At 33.0% G+C, this 18,195-nt stretch overlaps 32 non-coding genes and 1 pseudogene across 32 annotated transcripts; all 33 read left to right on the top strand.

Moving 5' to 3' along the window:
• The first annotated feature begins 318 nt into the window (after positions 1 to 318).
• On the top strand, positions 319 to 437 carry LOC149958239 (U5 spliceosomal RNA). Its single transcript, XR_016479263.1, has one exon. It is a non-coding gene; the product is annotated as a U5 spliceosomal RNA (small nuclear RNA).
• Positions 438 to 869: 432 nt separating this feature from the next.
• Positions 870 to 956, top strand: LOC149958238 (U5 spliceosomal RNA; annotated as a pseudogene).
• A 527-nt stretch (positions 957 to 1,483) lies between these two features.
• On the top strand, positions 1,484 to 1,602 carry LOC149958237 (U5 spliceosomal RNA). Its single transcript, XR_016479262.1, has one exon. It is a non-coding gene; the product is annotated as a U5 spliceosomal RNA (small nuclear RNA).
• Positions 1,603 to 2,034: 432 nt separating this feature from the next.
• Positions 2,035 to 2,153, top strand: LOC149958236 (U5 spliceosomal RNA). The gene has a single exon (XR_016479341.1). It is a non-coding gene; the product is annotated as a U5 spliceosomal RNA (small nuclear RNA).
• Positions 2,154 to 2,585: 432 nt separating this feature from the next.
• Positions 2,586 to 2,704, top strand: LOC149958235 (U5 spliceosomal RNA). Its single transcript, XR_016479261.1, has one exon. It is a non-coding gene; the product is annotated as a U5 spliceosomal RNA (small nuclear RNA).
• Positions 2,705 to 3,136: 432 nt separating this feature from the next.
• LOC149958234 (U5 spliceosomal RNA) lies at positions 3,137 to 3,255 on the top strand. The gene has a single exon (XR_016479260.1). It is a non-coding gene; the product is annotated as a U5 spliceosomal RNA (small nuclear RNA).
• A 432-nt stretch (positions 3,256 to 3,687) lies between these two features.
• Positions 3,688 to 3,806, top strand: LOC149958233 (U5 spliceosomal RNA). Its single transcript, XR_016479259.1, has one exon. It is a non-coding gene; the product is annotated as a U5 spliceosomal RNA (small nuclear RNA).
• Positions 3,807 to 4,238: 432 nt separating this feature from the next.
• On the top strand, positions 4,239 to 4,357 carry LOC149958232 (U5 spliceosomal RNA). Its single transcript, XR_016479258.1, has one exon. It is a non-coding gene; the product is annotated as a U5 spliceosomal RNA (small nuclear RNA).
• A 432-nt stretch (positions 4,358 to 4,789) lies between these two features.
• On the top strand, positions 4,790 to 4,908 carry LOC149958231 (U5 spliceosomal RNA). The gene has a single exon (XR_016479340.1). It is a non-coding gene; the product is annotated as a U5 spliceosomal RNA (small nuclear RNA).
• Positions 4,909 to 5,340: 432 nt separating this feature from the next.
• On the top strand, positions 5,341 to 5,459 carry LOC149958230 (U5 spliceosomal RNA). Its single transcript, XR_016479257.1, has one exon. It is a non-coding gene; the product is annotated as a U5 spliceosomal RNA (small nuclear RNA).
• A 433-nt stretch (positions 5,460 to 5,892) lies between these two features.
• On the top strand, positions 5,893 to 6,011 carry LOC149958229 (U5 spliceosomal RNA). Its single transcript, XR_016479255.1, has one exon. It is a non-coding gene; the product is annotated as a U5 spliceosomal RNA (small nuclear RNA).
• Positions 6,012 to 6,443: 432 nt separating this feature from the next.
• LOC149958228 (U5 spliceosomal RNA) lies at positions 6,444 to 6,562 on the top strand. The gene has a single exon (XR_016479254.1). It is a non-coding gene; the product is annotated as a U5 spliceosomal RNA (small nuclear RNA).
• A 432-nt stretch (positions 6,563 to 6,994) lies between these two features.
• Positions 6,995 to 7,113, top strand: LOC149958227 (U5 spliceosomal RNA). The gene has a single exon (XR_016479253.1). It is a non-coding gene; the product is annotated as a U5 spliceosomal RNA (small nuclear RNA).
• A 432-nt stretch (positions 7,114 to 7,545) lies between these two features.
• LOC149958226 (U5 spliceosomal RNA) lies at positions 7,546 to 7,664 on the top strand. Its single transcript, XR_016479252.1, has one exon. It is a non-coding gene; the product is annotated as a U5 spliceosomal RNA (small nuclear RNA).
• A 432-nt stretch (positions 7,665 to 8,096) lies between these two features.
• Positions 8,097 to 8,215, top strand: LOC149958225 (U5 spliceosomal RNA). The gene has a single exon (XR_016479251.1). It is a non-coding gene; the product is annotated as a U5 spliceosomal RNA (small nuclear RNA).
• Positions 8,216 to 8,647: 432 nt separating this feature from the next.
• Positions 8,648 to 8,766, top strand: LOC149958224 (U5 spliceosomal RNA). The gene has a single exon (XR_016479250.1). It is a non-coding gene; the product is annotated as a U5 spliceosomal RNA (small nuclear RNA).
• A 432-nt stretch (positions 8,767 to 9,198) lies between these two features.
• On the top strand, positions 9,199 to 9,317 carry LOC149958223 (U5 spliceosomal RNA). Its single transcript, XR_016479249.1, has one exon. It is a non-coding gene; the product is annotated as a U5 spliceosomal RNA (small nuclear RNA).
• A 432-nt stretch (positions 9,318 to 9,749) lies between these two features.
• Positions 9,750 to 9,868, top strand: LOC149958222 (U5 spliceosomal RNA). The gene has a single exon (XR_016479248.1). It is a non-coding gene; the product is annotated as a U5 spliceosomal RNA (small nuclear RNA).
• Positions 9,869 to 10,300: 432 nt separating this feature from the next.
• On the top strand, positions 10,301 to 10,419 carry LOC149958221 (U5 spliceosomal RNA). The gene has a single exon (XR_016479247.1). It is a non-coding gene; the product is annotated as a U5 spliceosomal RNA (small nuclear RNA).
• A 432-nt stretch (positions 10,420 to 10,851) lies between these two features.
• LOC149958220 (U5 spliceosomal RNA) lies at positions 10,852 to 10,970 on the top strand. Its single transcript, XR_016479246.1, has one exon. It is a non-coding gene; the product is annotated as a U5 spliceosomal RNA (small nuclear RNA).
• Positions 10,971 to 11,402: 432 nt separating this feature from the next.
• LOC149958219 (U5 spliceosomal RNA) lies at positions 11,403 to 11,521 on the top strand. The gene has a single exon (XR_016479244.1). It is a non-coding gene; the product is annotated as a U5 spliceosomal RNA (small nuclear RNA).
• Positions 11,522 to 11,953: 432 nt separating this feature from the next.
• Positions 11,954 to 12,072, top strand: LOC149958218 (U5 spliceosomal RNA). The gene has a single exon (XR_016479243.1). It is a non-coding gene; the product is annotated as a U5 spliceosomal RNA (small nuclear RNA).
• Positions 12,073 to 12,504: 432 nt separating this feature from the next.
• LOC149958217 (U5 spliceosomal RNA) lies at positions 12,505 to 12,623 on the top strand. The gene has a single exon (XR_016479242.1). It is a non-coding gene; the product is annotated as a U5 spliceosomal RNA (small nuclear RNA).
• Positions 12,624 to 13,055: 432 nt separating this feature from the next.
• Positions 13,056 to 13,174, top strand: LOC149958216 (U5 spliceosomal RNA). Its single transcript, XR_016479241.1, has one exon. It is a non-coding gene; the product is annotated as a U5 spliceosomal RNA (small nuclear RNA).
• A 432-nt stretch (positions 13,175 to 13,606) lies between these two features.
• On the top strand, positions 13,607 to 13,725 carry LOC149958215 (U5 spliceosomal RNA). The gene has a single exon (XR_016479354.1). It is a non-coding gene; the product is annotated as a U5 spliceosomal RNA (small nuclear RNA).
• Positions 13,726 to 14,156: 431 nt separating this feature from the next.
• Positions 14,157 to 14,275, top strand: LOC149958214 (U5 spliceosomal RNA). Its single transcript, XR_016479240.1, has one exon. It is a non-coding gene; the product is annotated as a U5 spliceosomal RNA (small nuclear RNA).
• Positions 14,276 to 14,707: 432 nt separating this feature from the next.
• LOC149958213 (U5 spliceosomal RNA) lies at positions 14,708 to 14,826 on the top strand. Its single transcript, XR_016479238.1, has one exon. It is a non-coding gene; the product is annotated as a U5 spliceosomal RNA (small nuclear RNA).
• A 432-nt stretch (positions 14,827 to 15,258) lies between these two features.
• Positions 15,259 to 15,377, top strand: LOC149958212 (U5 spliceosomal RNA). Its single transcript, XR_016479237.1, has one exon. It is a non-coding gene; the product is annotated as a U5 spliceosomal RNA (small nuclear RNA).
• Positions 15,378 to 15,809: 432 nt separating this feature from the next.
• LOC149958211 (U5 spliceosomal RNA) lies at positions 15,810 to 15,928 on the top strand. Its single transcript, XR_016479353.1, has one exon. It is a non-coding gene; the product is annotated as a U5 spliceosomal RNA (small nuclear RNA).
• A 432-nt stretch (positions 15,929 to 16,360) lies between these two features.
• LOC149958210 (U5 spliceosomal RNA) lies at positions 16,361 to 16,479 on the top strand. The gene has a single exon (XR_016479236.1). It is a non-coding gene; the product is annotated as a U5 spliceosomal RNA (small nuclear RNA).
• Positions 16,480 to 16,912: 433 nt separating this feature from the next.
• On the top strand, positions 16,913 to 17,031 carry LOC149958209 (U5 spliceosomal RNA). The gene has a single exon (XR_016479235.1). It is a non-coding gene; the product is annotated as a U5 spliceosomal RNA (small nuclear RNA).
• A 432-nt stretch (positions 17,032 to 17,463) lies between these two features.
• On the top strand, positions 17,464 to 17,582 carry LOC149958208 (U5 spliceosomal RNA). Its single transcript, XR_016479234.1, has one exon. It is a non-coding gene; the product is annotated as a U5 spliceosomal RNA (small nuclear RNA).
• A 432-nt stretch (positions 17,583 to 18,014) lies between these two features.
• LOC149958207 (U5 spliceosomal RNA) lies at positions 18,015 to 18,133 on the top strand. Its single transcript, XR_016479232.1, has one exon. It is a non-coding gene; the product is annotated as a U5 spliceosomal RNA (small nuclear RNA).
• Positions 18,134 to 18,195: the final 62 nt, after the last annotated feature.

Genomic DNA, 18,195 nt, shown 5'->3' with positions numbered 1-18,195 from the left:
GCGGGGTTTTATTGAAATGGCATCAAAAAATTTCGAACGATTAAATGATAATTTTGGTCATGGTCATGGTCATGGTCAGCAGTTAAGCGAAGGAAAAAAAAGAAAATTGCAGACGATTCCTTTAACAATTACATGTTGAGTTAATAACAAAATTTCTTTTTTTAACACCTTCTTACAAGAACGGTAATTTGTGCGTTTCTCATGATAAAGTAATGTAATTAAAATCTTCGCTTTATTACTTGTAATTCATACAAATAAAATATAGTGTAACATGGTTTGATACAATAATCATTTTACTTATAGTAGCCACGATATATTATGCTCTAGCTTCTCCTCAATCGCTTTAATCTTTCGCCTTTTACTAAAGATTACCGTGGGGAGGAGCAATATTATGAGCCTTTAAGCTATTTTTGAATACTCTACCTTGTGGTAGAGTTCGCTTTGAATCTAAAAATAAACACCCACATCGCAAAACACCTGTGTGAAAACCTTTAAAGTTTCAATGTTTCGACGTTTAAATTTCACGAATGACTATAACGCCGCCAGCTACGGCGGGGTTTTATTGAAATGGCATCAAAAAATTTCGAACGATTAAATGATAATTTTGGTCATGGTCATGGTCATGGTCAGCAGTTAAGCGAAGGAAAAAAAAGAAAATTGCAGACGATTCCTTTAACAATTACATGTTGAGTTAATAACAAAATTTCTTTTTTTAACACCTTCTTACAAGAACGGTAATTTGTGCGTTTCTCATGATAAAGTAATGTAATTAAAATCTTCGCTTTATTACTTGTAATTCATACAAATAAAATATAGTGTAACATGGTTTGATACAATAATCATTTTACTTATAGTAGCCACGATATATTATGCTCTAGCTTCTCCTCAATCGCTTTAATCTTTCGCCTTTTACTAAAGATTACCGTGGGGAGGAGCAATATTATGAGCCTTTATGCTTTAATCTTTCGCCTTTTACTAAAGATTACCGTGGGGAGGAGCAATATTATGAGCCTTTAAGCTATTTTTGAATACTCTACCTTGTGGTAGAGTTCGCTTTGAATCTAAAAATAAACACCCACATCGCAAAACACCTGTGTGAAAACCTTTAAAGTTTCAATGTTTCGACGTTTAAATTTCACGAATGACTATAACGCCGCCAGCTACGGCGGGGTTTTATTGAAATGGCATCAAAAAATTTCGAACGATTAAATGATAATTTTGGTCATGGTCATGGTCATGGTCAGCAGTTAAGCGAAGGAAAAAAAAGAAAATTGCAGACGATTCCTTTAACAATTACATGTTGAGTTAATAACAAAATTTCTTTTTTTAACACCTTCTTACAAGAACGGTAATTTGTGCGTTTCTCATGATAAAGTAATGTAATTAAAATCTTCGCTTTATTACTTGTAATTCATACAAATAAAATATAGTGTAACATGGTTTGATACAATAATCATTTTACTTATAGTAGCCACGATATATTATGCTCTAGCTTCTCCTCAATCGCTTTAATCTTTCGCCTTTTACTAAAGATTACCGTGGGGAGGAGCAATATTATGAGCCTTTAAGCTATTTTTGAATACTCTACCTTGTGGTAGAGTTCGCTTTGAATCTAAAAATAAACACCCACATCGCAAAACACCTGTGTGAAAACCTTTAAAGTTTCAATGTTTCGACGTTTAAATTTCACGAATGACTATAACGCCGCCAGCTACGGCGGGGTTTTATTGAAATGGCATCAAAAAATTTCGAACGATTAAATGATAATTTTGGTCATGGTCATGGTCATGGTCAGCAGTTAAGCGAAGGAAAAAAAAGAAAATTGCAGACGATTCCTTTAACAATTACATGTTGAGTTAATAACAAAATTTCTTTTTTTAACACCTTCTTACAAGAACGGTAATTTGTGCGTTTCTCATGATAAAGTAATGTAATTAAAATCTTCGCTTTATTACTTGTAATTCATACAAATAAAATATAGTGTAACATGGTTTGATACAATAATCATTTTACTTATAGTAGCCACGATATATTATGCTCTAGCTTCTCCTCAATCGCTTTAATCTTTCGCCTTTTACTAAAGATTACCGTGGGGAGGAGCAATATTATGAGCCTTTAAGCTATTTTTGAGTACTCTACCTTGTGGTAGAGTTCGCTTTGAATCTAAAAATAAACACCCACATCGCAAAACACCTGTGTGAAAACCTTTAAAGTTTCAATGTTTCGACGTTTAAATTTCACGAATGACTATAACGCCGCCAGCTACGGCGGGGTTTTATTGAAATGGCATCAAAAAAATTCGAACGATTAAATGATAATTTTGGTCATGGTCATGGTCATGGTCAGCAGTTAAGCGAAGGAAAAAAAAGAAAATTGCAGACGATTCCTTTAACAATTACATGTTGAGTTAATAACAAAATTTCTTTTTTTAACACCTTCTTACAAGAACGGTAATTTGTGCGTTTCTCATGATAAAGTAATGTAATTAAAATCTTCGCTTTATTACTTGTAATTCATACAAATAAAATATAGTGTAACATGGTTTGATACAATAATCATTTTACTTATAGTAGCCACGATATATTATGCTCTAGCTTCTCCTCAATCGCTTTAATCTTTCGCCTTTTACTAAAGATTACCGTGGGGAGGAGCAATATTATGAGCCTTTAAGCTATTTTTGAATACTCTACCTTGTGGTAGAGTTCGCTTTGAATCTAAAAATAAACACCCACATCGCAAAACACCTGTGTGAAAACCTTTAAAGTTTCAATGTTTCGACGTTTAAATTTCACGAATGACTATAACGCCGCCAGCTACGGCGGGGTTTTATTGAAATGGCATCAAAAAATTTCGAACGATTAAATGATAATTTTGGTCATGGTCATGGTCATGGTCAGCAGTTAAGCGAAGGAAAAAAAAGAAAATTGCAGACGATTCCTTTAACAATTACATGTTGAGTTAATAACAAAATTTCTTTTTTTAACACCTTCTTACAAGAACGGTAATTTGTGCGTTTCTCATGATAAAGTAATGTAATTAAAATCTTCGCTTTATTACTTGTAATTCATACAAATAAAATATAGTGTAACATGGTTTGATACAATAATCATTTTACTTATAGTAGCCACGATATATTATGCTCTAGCTTCTCCTCAATCGCTTTAATCTTTCGCCTTTTACTAAAGATTACCGTGGGGAGGAGCAATATTATGAGCCTTTAAGCTATTTTTGAATACTCTACCTTGTGGTAGAGTTCGCTTTGAATCTAAAAATAAACACCCACATCGCAAAACACCTGTGTGAAAACCTTTAAAGTTTCAATGTTTCGACGTTTAAATTTCACGAATGACTATAACGCCGCCAGCTACGGCGGGGTTTTATTGAAATGGCATCAAAAAATTTCGAACGATTAAATGATAATTTTGGTCATGGTCATGGTCATGGTCAGCAGTTAAGCGAAGGAAAAAAAAGAAAATTGCAGACGATTCCTTTAACAATTACATGTTGAGTTAATAACAAAATTTCTTTTTTTAACACCTTCTTACAAGAACGGTAATTTGTGCGTTTCTCATGATAAAGTAATGTAATTAAAATCTTCGCTTTATTACTTGTAATTCATACAAATAAAATATAGTGTAACATGGTTTGATACAATAATCATTTTACTTATAGTAGCCACGATATATTATGCTCTAGCTTCTCCTCAATCGCTTTAATCTTTCGCCTTTTACTAAAGATTACCGTGGGGAGGAGCAATATTATGAGCCTTTAAGCTATTTTTGAATACTCTACCTTGTGGTAGAGTTCGCTTTGAATCTAAAAATAAACACCCACATCGCAAAACACCTGTGTGAAAACCTTTAAAGTTTCAATGTTTCGACGTTTAAATTTCACGAATGACTATAACGCCGCCAGCTACGGCGGGGTTTTATTGAAATGGCATCAAAAAATTTCGAACGATTAAATGATAATTTTGGTCATGGTCATGGTCATGGTCAGCAGTTAAGCGAAGGAAAAAAAAGAAAATTGCAAACGATTCCTTTAACAATTACATGTTGAGTTAATAACAAAATTTCTTTTTTTAACACCTTCTTACAAGAACGGTAATTTGTGCGTTTCTCATGATAAAGTAATGTAATTAAAATCTTCGCTTTATTACTTGTAATTCATACAAATAAAATATAGTGTAACATGGTTTGATACAATAATCATTTTACTTATAGTAGCCACGATATATTATGCTCTAGCTTCTCCTCAATCGCTTTAATCTTTCGCCTTTTACTAAAGATTACCGTGGGGAGGAGCAATATTATGAGCCTTTAAGCTATTTTTGAATACTCTACCTTGTGGTAGAGTTCGCTTTGAATCTAAAAATAAACACCCACATCGCAAAACACCTGTGTGAAAACCTTTAAAGTTTCAATGTTTCGACGTTTAAATTTCACGAATGACTATAACGCCGCCAGCTACGGCGGGGTTTTATTGAAATGGCATCAAAAAATTTCGAACGATTAAATGATAATTTTGGTCATGGTCATGGTCATGGTCAGCAGTTAAGCGAAGGAAAAAAAAGAAAATTGCAGACGATTCCTTTAACAATTACATGTTGAGTTAATAACAAAATTTCTTTTTTTAACACCTTCTTACAAGAACGGTAATTTGTGCGTTTCTCATGATAAAGTAATGTAATTAAAATCTTCGCTTTATTACTTGTAATTCATACAAATAAAATATAGTGTAACATGGTTTGATACAATAATCATTTTACTTATAGTAGCCACGATATATTATGCTCTAGCTTCTCCTCAATCGCTTTAATCTTTCGCCTTTTACTAAAGATTACCGTGGGGAGGAGCAATATTATGAGCCTTTAAGCTATTTTTGAGTACTCTACCTTGTGGTAGAGTTCGCTTTGAATCTAAAAATAAACACCCACATCGCAAAACACCTGTGTGAAAACCTTTAAAGTTTCAATGTTTCGACGTTTAAATTTCACGAATGACTATAACGCCGCCAGCTACGGCGGGGTTTTATTGAAATGGCATCAAAAAATTTCGAACGATTAAATGATAATTTTGGTCATGGTCATGGTCATGGTCAGCAGTTAAGCGAAGGAAAAAAAAGAAAATTGCAGACGATTCCTTTAACAATTACATGTTGAGTTAATAACAAAATTTCTTTTTTTAACACCTTCTTACAAGAACGGTAATTTGTGCGTTTCTCATGATAAAGTAATGTAATTAAAATCTTCGCTTTATTACTTGTAATTCATACAAATAAAATATAGTGTAACATGGTTTGATACAATAATCATTTTACTTATAGTAGCCACGATATATTATGCTCTAGCTTCTCCTCAATCGCTTTAATCTTTCGCCTTTTACTAAAGATTACCGTGGGGAGGAGCAATATTATGAGCCTTTAAGCTATTTTTGAATACTCTACCTTGTGGTAGAGTTCGCTTTGAATCTAAAAATAAACACCCACATCGCAAAACACCTGTGTGAAAACCTTTAAAGTTTCAATGTTTCGACGTTTAAATTTCACGAATGACTATAACGCCGCCAGCTACGGCGGGGTTTTATTGAAATGGCATCAAAAAATTTCGAACGATTAAATGATAATTTTGGTCATGGTCATGGTCATGGTCAGCAGTTAAGCGAAGGAAAAAAAAAGAAAATTGCAGACGATTCCTTTAACAATTACATGTTGAGTTAATAACAAAATTTCTTTTTTTAACACCTTCTTACAAGAACGGTAATTTGTGCGTTTCTCATGATAAAGTAATGTAATTAAAATCTTCGCTTTATTACTTGTAATTCATACAAATAAAATATAGTGTAACATGGTTTGATACAATAATCATTTTACTTATAGTAGCCACGATATATTATGCTCTAGCTTCTCCTCAATCGCTTTAATCTTTCGCCTTTTACTAAAGATTACCGTGGGGAGGAGCAATATTATGAGCCTTTAAGCTATTTTTGAATACTCTACCTTGTGGTAGAGTTCGCTTTGAATCTAAAAATAAACACCCACATCGCAAAACACCTGTGTGAAAACCTTTAAAGTTTCAATGTTTCGACGTTTAAATTTCACGAATGACTATAACGCCGCCAGCTACGGCGGGGTTTTATTGAAATGGCATCAAAAAATTTCGAACGATTAAATGATAATTTTGGTCATGGTCATGGTCATGGTCAGCAGTTAAGCGAAGGAAAAAAAAGAAAATTGCAGACGATTCCTTTAACAATTACATGTTGAGTTAATAACAAAATTTCTTTTTTTAACACCTTCTTACAAGAACGGTAATTTGTGCGTTTCTCATGATAAAGTAATGTAATTAAAATCTTCGCTTTATTACTTGTAATTCATACAAATAAAATATAGTGTAACATGGTTTGATACAATAATCATTTTACTTATAGTAGCCACGATATATTATGCTCTAGCTTCTCCTCAATCGCTTTAATCTTTCGCCTTTTACTAAAGATTACCGTGGGGAGGAGCAATATTATGAGCCTTTAAGCTATTTTTGAATACTCTACCTTGTGGTAGAGTTCGCTTTGAATCTAAAAATAAACACCCACATCGCAAAACACCTGTGTGAAAACCTTTAAAGTTTCAATGTTTCGACGTTTAAATTTCACGAATGACTATAACGCCGCCAGCTACGGCGGGGTTTTATTGAAATGGCATCAAAAAATTTCGAACGATTAAATGATAATTTTGGTCATGGTCATGGTCATGGTCAGCAGTTAAGCGAAGGAAAAAAAAGAAAATTGCAGACGATTCCTTTAACAATTACATGTTGAGTTAATAACAAAATTTCTTTTTTTAACACCTTCTTACAAGAACGGTAATTTGTGCGTTTCTCATGATAAAGTAATGTAATTAAAATCTTCGCTTTATTACTTGTAATTCATACAAATAAAATATAGTGTAACATGGTTTGATACAATAATCATTTTACTTATAGTAGCCACGATATATTATGCTCTAGCTTCTCCTCAATCGCTTTAATCTTTCGCCTTTTACTAAAGATTACCGTGGGGAGGAGCAATATTATGAGCCTTTAAGCTATTTTTGAATACTCTACCTTGTGGTAGAGTTCGCTTTGAATCTAAAAATAAACACCCACATCGCAAAACACCTGTGTGAAAACCTTTAAAGTTTCAATGTTTCGACGTTTAAATTTCACGAATGACTATAACGCCGCCAGCTACGGCGGGGTTTTATTGAAATGGCATCAAAAAATTTCGAACGATTAAATGATAATTTTGGTCATGGTCATGGTCATGGTCAGCAGTTAAGCGAAGGAAAAAAAAGAAAATTGCAGACGATTCCTTTAACAATTACATGTTGAGTTAATAACAAAATTTCTTTTTTTAACACCTTCTTACAAGAACGGTAATTTGTGCGTTTCTCATGATAAAGTAATGTAATTAAAATCTTCGCTTTATTACTTGTAATTCATACAAATAAAATATAGTGTAACATGGTTTGATACAATAATCATTTTACTTATAGTAGCCACGATATATTATGCTCTAGCTTCTCCTCAATCGCTTTAATCTTTCGCCTTTTACTAAAGATTACCGTGGGGAGGAGCAATATTATGAGCCTTTAAGCTATTTTTGAATACTCTACCTTGTGGTAGAGTTCGCTTTGAATCTAAAAATAAACACCCACATCGCAAAACACCTGTGTGAAAACCTTTAAAGTTTCAATGTTTCGACGTTTAAATTTCACGAATGATTATAACGCCGCCAGCTACGGCGGGGTTTTATTGAAATGACATCAAAAAATTTCGAACGATTAAATGATAATTTTGGTCATGGTCATGGTCATGGTCAGCAGTTAAGCGAAGGAAAAAAAAGAAAATTGCAGACGATTCCTTTAACAATTACATGTTGAGTTAATAACAAAATTTCTTTTTTTAACACCTTCTTACAAGAACGGTAATTTGTGCGTTTCTCATGATAAAGTAATGTAATTAAAATCTTCGCTTTATTACTTGTAATTCATACAAATAAAATATAGTGTAACATGGTTTGATACAATAATCATTTTACTTATAGTAGCCACGATATATTATGCTCTAGCTTCTCCTCAATCGCTTTAATCTTTCGCCTTTTACTAAAGATTACCGTGGGGAGGAGCAATATTATGAGCCTTTAAGCTATTTTTGAATACTCTACCTTGTGGTAGAGTTCGCTTTGAATCTAAAAATAAACACCCACATCGCAAAACACCTGTGTGAAAACCTTTAAAGTTTCAATGTTTCGACGTTTAAATTTCACGAATGACTATAACGCCGCCAGCTACGGCGGGGTTTTATTGAAATGGCATCAAAAAATTTCGAACGATTAAATGATAATTTTGGTCATGGTCATGGTCATGGTCAGCAGTTAAGCGAAGGAAAAAAAAGAAAATTGCAGACGATTCCTTTAACAATTACATGTTGAGTTAATAACAAAATTTCTTTTTTTAACACCTTCTTACAAGAACGGTAATTTGTGCGTTTCTCATGATAAAGTAATGTAATTAAAATCTTCGCTTTATTACTTGTAATTCATACAAATAAAATATAGTGTAACATGGTTTGATACAATAATCATTTTACTTATAGTAGCCACGATATATTATGCTCTAGCTTCTCCTCAATCGCTTTAATCTTTCGCCTTTTACTAAAGATTACCGTGGGGAGGAGCAATATTATGAGCCTTTAAGCTATTTTTGAATACTCTACCTTGTGGTAGAGTTCGCTTTGAATCTAAAAATAAACACCCACATCGCAAAACACCTGTGTGAAAACCTTTAAAGTTTCAATGTTTCGACGTTTAAATTTCACGAATGACTATAACGCCGCCAGCTACGGCGGGGTTTTATTGAAATGGCATCAAAAAATTTCGAACGATTAAATGATAATTTTGGTCATGGTCATGGTCATGGTCAGCAGTTAAGCGAAGGAAAAAAAAGAAAATTGCAGACGATTCCTTTAACAATTACATGTTGAGTTAATAACAAAATTTCTTTTTTTAACACCTTCTTACAAGAACGGTAATTTGTGCGTTTCTCATGATAAAGTAATGTAATTAAAATCTTCGCTTTATTACTTGTAATTCATACAAATAAAATATAGTGTAACATGGTTTGATACAATAATCATTTTACTTATAGTAGCCACGATATATTATGCTCTAGCTTCTCCTCAATCGCTTTAATCTTTCGCCTTTTACTAAAGATTACCGTGGGGAGGAGCAATATTATGAGCCTTTAAGCTATTTTTGAATACTCTACCTTGTGGTAGAGTTCGCTTTGAATCTAAAAATAAACACCCACATCGCAAAACACCTGTGTGAAAACCTTTAAAGTTTCAATGTTTCGACGTTTAAATTTCACGAATGACTATAACGCCGCCAGCTACGGCGGGGTTTTATTGAAATGGCATCAAAAAATTTCGAACGATTAAATGATAATTTTGGTCATGGTCATGGTCATGGTCAGCAGTTAAGCGAAGGAAAAAAAAGAAAATTGCAGACGATTCCTTTAACAATTACATGTTGAGTTAATAACAAAATTTCTTTTTTTAACACCTTCTTACAAGAACGGTAATTTGTGCGTTTCTCATGATAAAGTAATGTAATTAAAATCTTCGCTTTATTACTTGTAATTCATACAAATAAAATATAGTGTAACATGGTTTGATACAATAATCATTTTACTTATAGTAGCCACGATATATTATGCTCTAGCTTCTCCTCAATCGCTTTAATCTTTCGCCTTTTACTAAAGATTACCGTGGGGAGGAGCAATATTATGAGCCTTTAAGCTATTTTTGAATACTCTACCTTGTGGTAGAGTTCGCTTTGAATCTAAAAATAAACACCCACATCGCAAAACACCTGTGTGAAAACCTTTAAAGTTTCAATGTTTCGACGTTTAAATTTCACGAATGACTATAACGCCGCCAGCTACGGCGGGGTTTTATTGAAATGGCATCAAAAAATTTCGAACGATTAAATGATAATTTTGGTCATGGTCATGGTCATGGTCAGCAGTTAAGCGAAGGAAAAAAAAGAAAATTGCAGACGATTCCTTTAACAATTACATGTTGAGTTAATAACAAAATTTCTTTTTTTAACACCTTCTTACAAGAACGGTAATTTGTGCGTTTCTCATGATAAAGTAATGTAATTAAAATCTTCGCTTTATTACTTGTAATTCATACAAATAAAATATAGTGTAACATGGTTTGATACAATAATCATTTTACTTATAGTAGCCACGATATATTATGCTCTAGCTTCTCCTCAATCGCTTTAATCTTTCGCCTTTTACTAAAGATTACCGTGGGGAGGAGCAATATTATGAGCCTTTAAGCTATTTTTGAATACTCTACCTTGTGGTAGAGTTCGCTTTGAATCTAAAAATAAACACCCACATCGCAAAACACCTGTGTGAAAACCTTTAAAGTTTCAATGTTTCGACGTTTAAATTTCACGAATGACTATAACGCCGCCAGCTACGGCGGGGTTTTATTGAAATGGCATCAAAAAATTTCGAACGATTAAATGATAATTTTGGTCATGGTCATGGTCATGGTCAGCAGTTAAGCGAAGGAAAAAAAAGAAAATTGCAGACGATTCCTTTAACAATTACATGTTGAGTTAATAACAAAATTTCTTTTTTTAACACCTTCTTACAAGAACGGTAATTTGTGCGTTTCTCATGATAAAGTAATGTAATTAAAATCTTCGCTTTATTACTTGTAATTCATACAAATAAAATATAGTGTAACATGGTTTGATACAATAATCATTTTACTTATAGTAGCCACGATATATTATGCTCTAGCTTCTCCTCAATCGCTTTAATCTTTCGCCTTTTACTAAAGATTACCGTGGGGAGGAGCAATATTATGAGCCTTTAAGCTATTTTTGAATACTCTACCTTGTGGTAGAGTTCGCTTTGAATCTAAAAATAAACACCCACATCGCAAAACACCTGTGTGAAAACCTTTAAAGTTTCAATGTTTCGACGTTTAAATTTCACGAATGACTATAACGCCGCCAGCTACGGCGGGGTTTTATTGAAATGGCATCAAAAAATTTCGAACGATTAAATGATAATTTTGGTCATGGTCATGGTCATGGTCAGCAGTTAAGCGAAGGAAAAAAAAGAAAATTGCAGACGATTCCTTTAACAATTACATGTTGAGTTAATAACAAAATTTCTTTTTTTAACACCTTCTTACAAGAACGGTAATTTGTGCGTTTCTCATGATAAAGTAATGTAATTAAAATCTTCGCTTTATTACTTGTAATTCATACAAATAAAATATAGTGTAACATGGTTTGATACAATAATCATTTTACTTATAGTAGCCACGATATATTATGCTCTAGCTTCTCCTCAATCGCTTTAATCTTTCGCCTTTTACTAAAGATTACCGTGGGGAGGAGCAATATTATGAGCCTTTAAGCTATTTTTGAATACTCTACCTTGTGGTAGAGTTCGCTTTGAATCTAAAAATAAACACCCACATCGCAAAACACCTGTGTGAAAACCTTTAAAGTTTCAATGTTTCGACGTTTAAATTTCACGAATGACTATAACGCCGCCAGCTACGGCGGGGTTTTATTGAAATGGCATCAAAAAATTTCGAACGATTAAATGATAATTTTGGTCATGGTCATGGTCATGGTCAGCAGTTAAGCGAAGGAAAAAAAAGAAAATTGCAGACGATTCCTTTAACAATTACATGTTGAGTTAATAACAAAATTTCTTTTTTTAACACCTTCTTACAAGAACGGTAATTTGTGCGTTTCTCATGATAAAGTAATGTAATTAAAATCTTCGCTTTATTACTTGTAATTCATACAAATAAAATATAGTGTAACATGGTTTGATACAATAATCATTTTACTTATAGTAGCCACGATATATTATGCTCTAGCTTCTCCTCAATCGCTTTAATCTTTCGCCTTTTACTAAAGATTACCGTGGGGAGGAGCAATATTATGAGCCTTTAAGCTATTTTTGAATACTCTACCTTGTGGTAGAGTTCGCTTTGAATCTAAAAATAAACACCCACATCGCAAAACACCTGTGTGAAAACCTTTAAAGTTTCAATGTTTCGACGTTTAAATTTCACGAATGACTATAACGCCGCCAGCTACGGCGGGGTTTTATTGAAATGGCATCAAAAAATTTCGAACGATTAAATGATAATTTTGGTCATGGTCATGGTCATGGTCAGCAGTTAAGCGAAGGAAAAAAAAGAAAATTGCAGACGATTCCTTTAACAATTACATGTTGAGTTAATAACAAAATTTCTTTTTTTAACACCTTCTTACAAGAACGGTAATTTGTGCGTTTCTCATGATAAAGTAATGTAATTAAAATCTTCGCTTTATTACTTGTAATTCATACAAATAAAATATAGTGTAACATGGTTTGATACAATAATCATTTTACTTATAGTAGCCACGATATATTATGCTCTAGCTTCTCCTCAATCGCTTTAATCTTTCGCCTTTTACTAAAGATTACCGTGGGGAGGAGCAATATTATGAGCCTTTAAGCTATTTTTGAATACTCTACCTTGTGGTAGAGTTCGCTTTGAATCTAAAAATAAACACCCACATCGCAAAACACCTGTGTGAAAACCTTTAAAGTTTCAATGTTTCGACGTTTAAATTTCACGAATGACTATAACGCCGCCAGCTACGGCGGGGTTTTATTGAAATGGCATCAAAAAATTTCGAACGATTAAATGATAATTTTGGTCATGGTCATGGTCATGGTCAGCAGTTAAGCGAAGGAAAAAAAAGAAAATTGCAGACGATTCCTTTAACAATTACATGTTGAGTTAATAACAAAATTTCTTTTTTTAACACCTTCTTACAAGAACGGTAATTTGTGCGTTTCTCATGATAAAGTAATGTAATTAAAATCTTCGCTTTATTACTTGTAATTCATACAAATAAAATATAGTGTAACATGGTTTGATACAATAATCATTTTACTTATAGTAGCCACGATATATTATGCTCTAGCTTCTCCTCAATCGCTTTAATCTTTCGCCTTTTACTAAAGATTACCGTGGGGAGGAGCAATATTATGAGCCTTTAAGCTATTTTTGAATACTCTACCTTGTGGTAGAGTTCGCTTTGAATCTAAAAATAAACACCCACATCGCAAAACACCTGTGTGAAAACCTTTAAAGTTTCAATGTTTCGACGTTTAAATTTCACGAATGACTATAACGCCGCCAGCTACGGCGGGGTTTTATTGAAATGGCATCAAAAAATTTCGAACGATTAAATGATAATTTTGGTCATGGTCATGGTCATGGTCAGCAGTTAAGCGAAGGAAAAAAAAGAAAATTGCAGACGATTCCTTTAACAATTACATGTTGAGTTAATAACAAAATTTCTTTTTTTAACACCTTCTTACAAGAACGGTAATTTGTGCGTTTCTCATGATAAAGTAATGTAATTAAAATCTTCGCTTTATTACTTGTAATTCATACAAATAAAATATAGTGTAACATGGTTTGATACAATAATCATTTTACTTATAGTAGCCACGATATATTATGCTCTAGCTTCTCCTCAATCGCTTTAATCTTTCGCCTTTTATTAAAGATTACCGTGGGGAGGAGCAATATTATGAGCCTTTAAGCTATTTTTGAATACTCTACCTTGTGGTAGAGTTCGCTTTGAATCTAAAAATAAACACCCACATCGCAAAACACCTGTGTGAAAACCTTAAAGTTTCAATGTTTCGACGTTTAAATTTCACGAATGACTATAACGCCGCCAGCTACGGCGGGGTTTTATTGAAATGGCATCAAAAAATTTCGAACGATTAAATGATAATTTTGGTCATGGTCATGGTCATGGTCAGCAGTTAAGCGAAGGAAAAAAAAGAAAATTGCAGACGATTCCTTTAACAATTACATGTTGAGTTAATAACAAAATTTCTTTTTTTAACACCTTCTTACAAGAACGGTAATTTGTGCGTTTCTCATGATAAAGTAATGTAATTAAAATCTTCGCTTTATTACTTGTAATTCATACAAATAAAATATAGTGTAACATGGTTTGATACAATAATCATTTTACTTATAGTAGCCACGATATATTATGCTCTAGCTTCTCCTCAATCGCTTTAATCTTTCGCCTTTTACTAAAGATTACCGTGGGGAGGAGCAATATTATGAGCCTTTAAGCTATTTTTGAATACTCTACCTTGTGGTAGAGTTCGCTTTGAATCTAAAAATAAACACCCACATCGCAAAACACCTGTGTGAAAACCTTTAAAGTTTCAATGTTTCGACGTTTAAATTTCACGAATGACTATAACGCCGCCAGCTACGGCGGGGTTTTATTGAAATGGCATCAAAAAATTTCGAACGATTAAATGATAATTTTGGTCATGGTCATGGTCATGGTCAGCAGTTAAGCGAAGGAAAAAAAAGAAAATTGCAGACGATTCCTTTAACAATTACATGTTGAGTTAATAACAAAATTTCTTTTTTTAACACCTTCTTACAAGAACGGTAATTTGTGCGTTTCTCATGATAAAGTAATGTAATTAAAATCTTCGCTTTATTACTTGTAATTCATACAAATAAAATATAGTGTAACATGGTTTGATACAATAATCATTTTACTTATAGTAGCCACGATATATTATGCTCTAGCTTCTCCTCAATCGCTTTAATCTTTCGCCTTTTACTAAAGATTACCGTGGGGAGGAGCAATATTATGAGCCTTTAAGCTATTTTTGAATACTCTACCTTGTGGTAGAGTTCGCTTTGAATCTAAAAATAAACACCCACATCGCAAAACACCTGTGTGAAAACCTTTAAAGTTTCAATGTTTCGACGTTTAAATTTCACGAATGACTATAACGCCGCCAGCTACGGCGGGGTTTTATTGAAATGGCATCAAAAAATTTCGAACGATTAAATGATAATTTTGGTCATGGTCATGGTCATGGTCAGCAGTTAAGCGAAGGAAAAAAAAGAAAATTGCAGACGATTCCTTTAACAATTACATGTTGAGTTAATAACAAAATTTCTTTTTTTAACACCTTCTTACAAGAACGGTAATTTGTGCGTTTCTCATGATAAAGTAATGTAATTAAAATCTTCGCTTTATTACTTGTAATTCATACAAATAAAATATAGTGTAACATGGTTTGATACAATAATCATTTTACTTATAGTAGCCACGATATATTATGCTCTAGCTTCTCCTCAATCGCTTTAATCTTTCGCCTTTTACTAAAGATTACCGTGGGGAGGAGCAATATTATGAGCCTTTAAGCTATTTTTGAATACTCTACCTTGTGGTAGAGTTCGCTTTGAATCTAAAAATAAACACCCACATCGCAAAACACCTGTGTGAAAACCTTTAAAGTTTCAATGTTTCGACGTTTAAATTTCACGAATGACTATAACGCCGCCAGCTACGGCGGGGTTTTATTGAAATGGCATCAAAAAATTTCGAACGATTAAATGATAATTTTGGTCATGGTCATGGTCATGGTCAGCAGTTAAGCGAAGGAAAAAAAAGAAAATTGCAGACGATTCCTTTAACAATTACATGTTGAGTTAATAACAAAATTTCTTTTTTTAACACCTTCTTACAAGAACGGTAATTTGTGCGTTTCTCATGATAAAGTAATGTAATTAAAATCTTCGCTTTATTACTTGTAATTCATACAAATAAAATATAGTGTAACATGGTTTGATACAATAATCATTTTACTTATAGTAGCCACGATATATTATGCTCTAGCTTCTCCTCAATCGCTTTAATCTTTCGCCTTTTATTAAAGATTACCGTGGGGAGGAGCAATATTATGAGCCTTTAAGCTATTTTTGAATACTCTACCTTGTGGTAGAGTTCGCTTTGAATCTAAAAATAAACACCCACATCGCAAAACACCTGTGTGAAAACCTTAAAGTTTCAATGTTTCGACGTTTAAATTTCACGAATGACTATAACGCCGCCAGCTACGGCGGGGTTTTATTGAAATGGCATCAAAAAATTTCGAACGATTAAATGATAATTTTGGTCATGGTCATGGTCATGGTCAGCAGTTAAGCGAAGGAAAAAAAAAGAAAATTGCAGACGATTCCTTTAACAATTACATGTTGAGTTAATAACAAAATTTCTTTTTTTAACACCTTCTTACAAGAACGGTAATTTGTGCGTTTCTCATGATAAAGTAATGTAATTAAAATCTTCGCTTTATTACTTGTAATTCATACAAATAAAATATAGTGTAACATGGTTTGATACAATAATCATTTTACTTATAGTAGCCACGATATATTATGCTCTAGCTTCTCCTCAATCGCTTTAATCTTTCGCCTTTTACTAAAGATTACCGTGGGGAGGAGCAATATTATGAGCCTTTAAGCTATTTTTGAATACTCTACCTTGTGGTAGAGTTCGCTTTGAATCTAAAAATAAACACCCACATCGCAAAACACCTGTGTGAAAACCTTTAAAGTTTCAATGTTTCGACGTTTAAATTTCACGAATGACTATAACGCCGCCAGCTACGGCGGGGTTTTATTGAAATGGCATCAAAAAATTTCGAACGATTAAATGATAATTTTGGTCATGGTCATGGTCATGGTCAGCAGTTAAGCGAAGGAAAAAAAAAGAAAATTGCAGACGATTCCTTTAACAATTACATGTTGAGTTAATAACAAAATTTCTTTTTTTAACACCTTCTTACAAGAACGGTAATTTGTGCGTTTCTCATGATAAAGTAATGTAATTAAAATCTTCGCTTTATTACTTGTAATTCATACAAATAAAATATAGTGTAACATGGTTTGATACAATAATCATTTTACTTATAGTAGCCACGATATATTATGCTCTAGCTTCTCCTCAATCGCTTTAATCTTTCGCCTTTTACTAAAGATTACCGTGGGGAGGAGCAATATTATGAGCCTTTAAGCTATTTTTGAATACTCTACCTTGTGGTAGAGTTCGCTTTGAATCTAAAAATAAACACCCACATCGCAAAACACCTGTGTGAAAACCTTTAAAGTTTCAATGTTTCGACGTTTAAATTTCACGAATGACTATAACGCCGCCAGCTACGGCGGGGTTTTATTGAAATGGCATCAAAAAATTTCGAACGATTAAATGATAATTTTGGTCATGGTCATGGTCATGGTCAGCAGTTAAGCGAAGGAAAAAAAAGAAAATTGCAGACGATTCCTTTAACAATTACATGTTGAGTTAATAACAAAATTTCTTTTTTTAACACCTTCTTACAAGAACGGTAATTTGTGCGTTTCTCATGATAAAGTAATGTAATTAAAATCTTCGCTTTATTACTTGTAATTCATACAAATAAAATATAGTGTAACATGGTTTGATACAATAATCATTTTACTTATAGTAGCCACGATATATTATGCTCTAGCTTCTCCTCAATCGCTTTAATCTTTCGCCTTTTACTAAAGATTACCGTGGGGAGGAGCAATATTATGAGCCTTTAAGCTATTTTTGAATACTCTACCTTGTGGTAGAGTTCGCTTTGAATCTAAAAATAAACACCCACATCGCAAAACACCTGTGTGAAAACCTTTAAAGTTTCAATGTTTCGACGTTTAAATTTCACGAATGACTATAACGCCGCCAGCTACGGCGGGGTTTTATTGAAATGGCATCAAAAAATTTCGAACGATTAAATGATAATTTTGGTCATGGTCATGGTCATGGTCAGCAGTTAAGCGAAGGAAAAAAAAGAAAATTGCAGACGATTCCTTTAACAATTACATGTTGAGTTAATAACAAAATTTCTTTTTTTAACACCTTCTTACAAGAACGGTAATTTGTGCGTTTCTCATGATAAAGTAATGTAATTAAAATCTTCGCTTTATTACTTGTAATTCATACAAATAAAATATAGTGTAACATGGTTTGATACAATAATCATTTTACTTATAGTAGCCACGATATATTATGCTCTAGCTTCTCCTCAATCGCTTTAATCTTTCGCCTTTTACTAAAGATTACCGTGGGGAGGAGCAATATTATGAGCCTTTAAGCTATTTTTGAATACTCTACCTTGTGGTAGAGTTCGCTTTGAATCTAAAAATAAACACCCACATCGCAAAACACCTGTGTGAAAACCTTTAAAGTT

Source organism: Leiobunum rupestre, chromosome 2 (genome assembly GCF_980474605.1).
Source record: "Leiobunum rupestre chromosome 2, qqLeiRupe1.1.hap1, whole genome shotgun sequence".
Lineage (NCBI taxonomy): Eukaryota > Metazoa > Arthropoda > Arachnida > Opiliones > Sclerosomatidae > Leiobunum > Leiobunum rupestre.
This window is presented reverse-complemented; position numbering and strand designations above follow the sequence as displayed.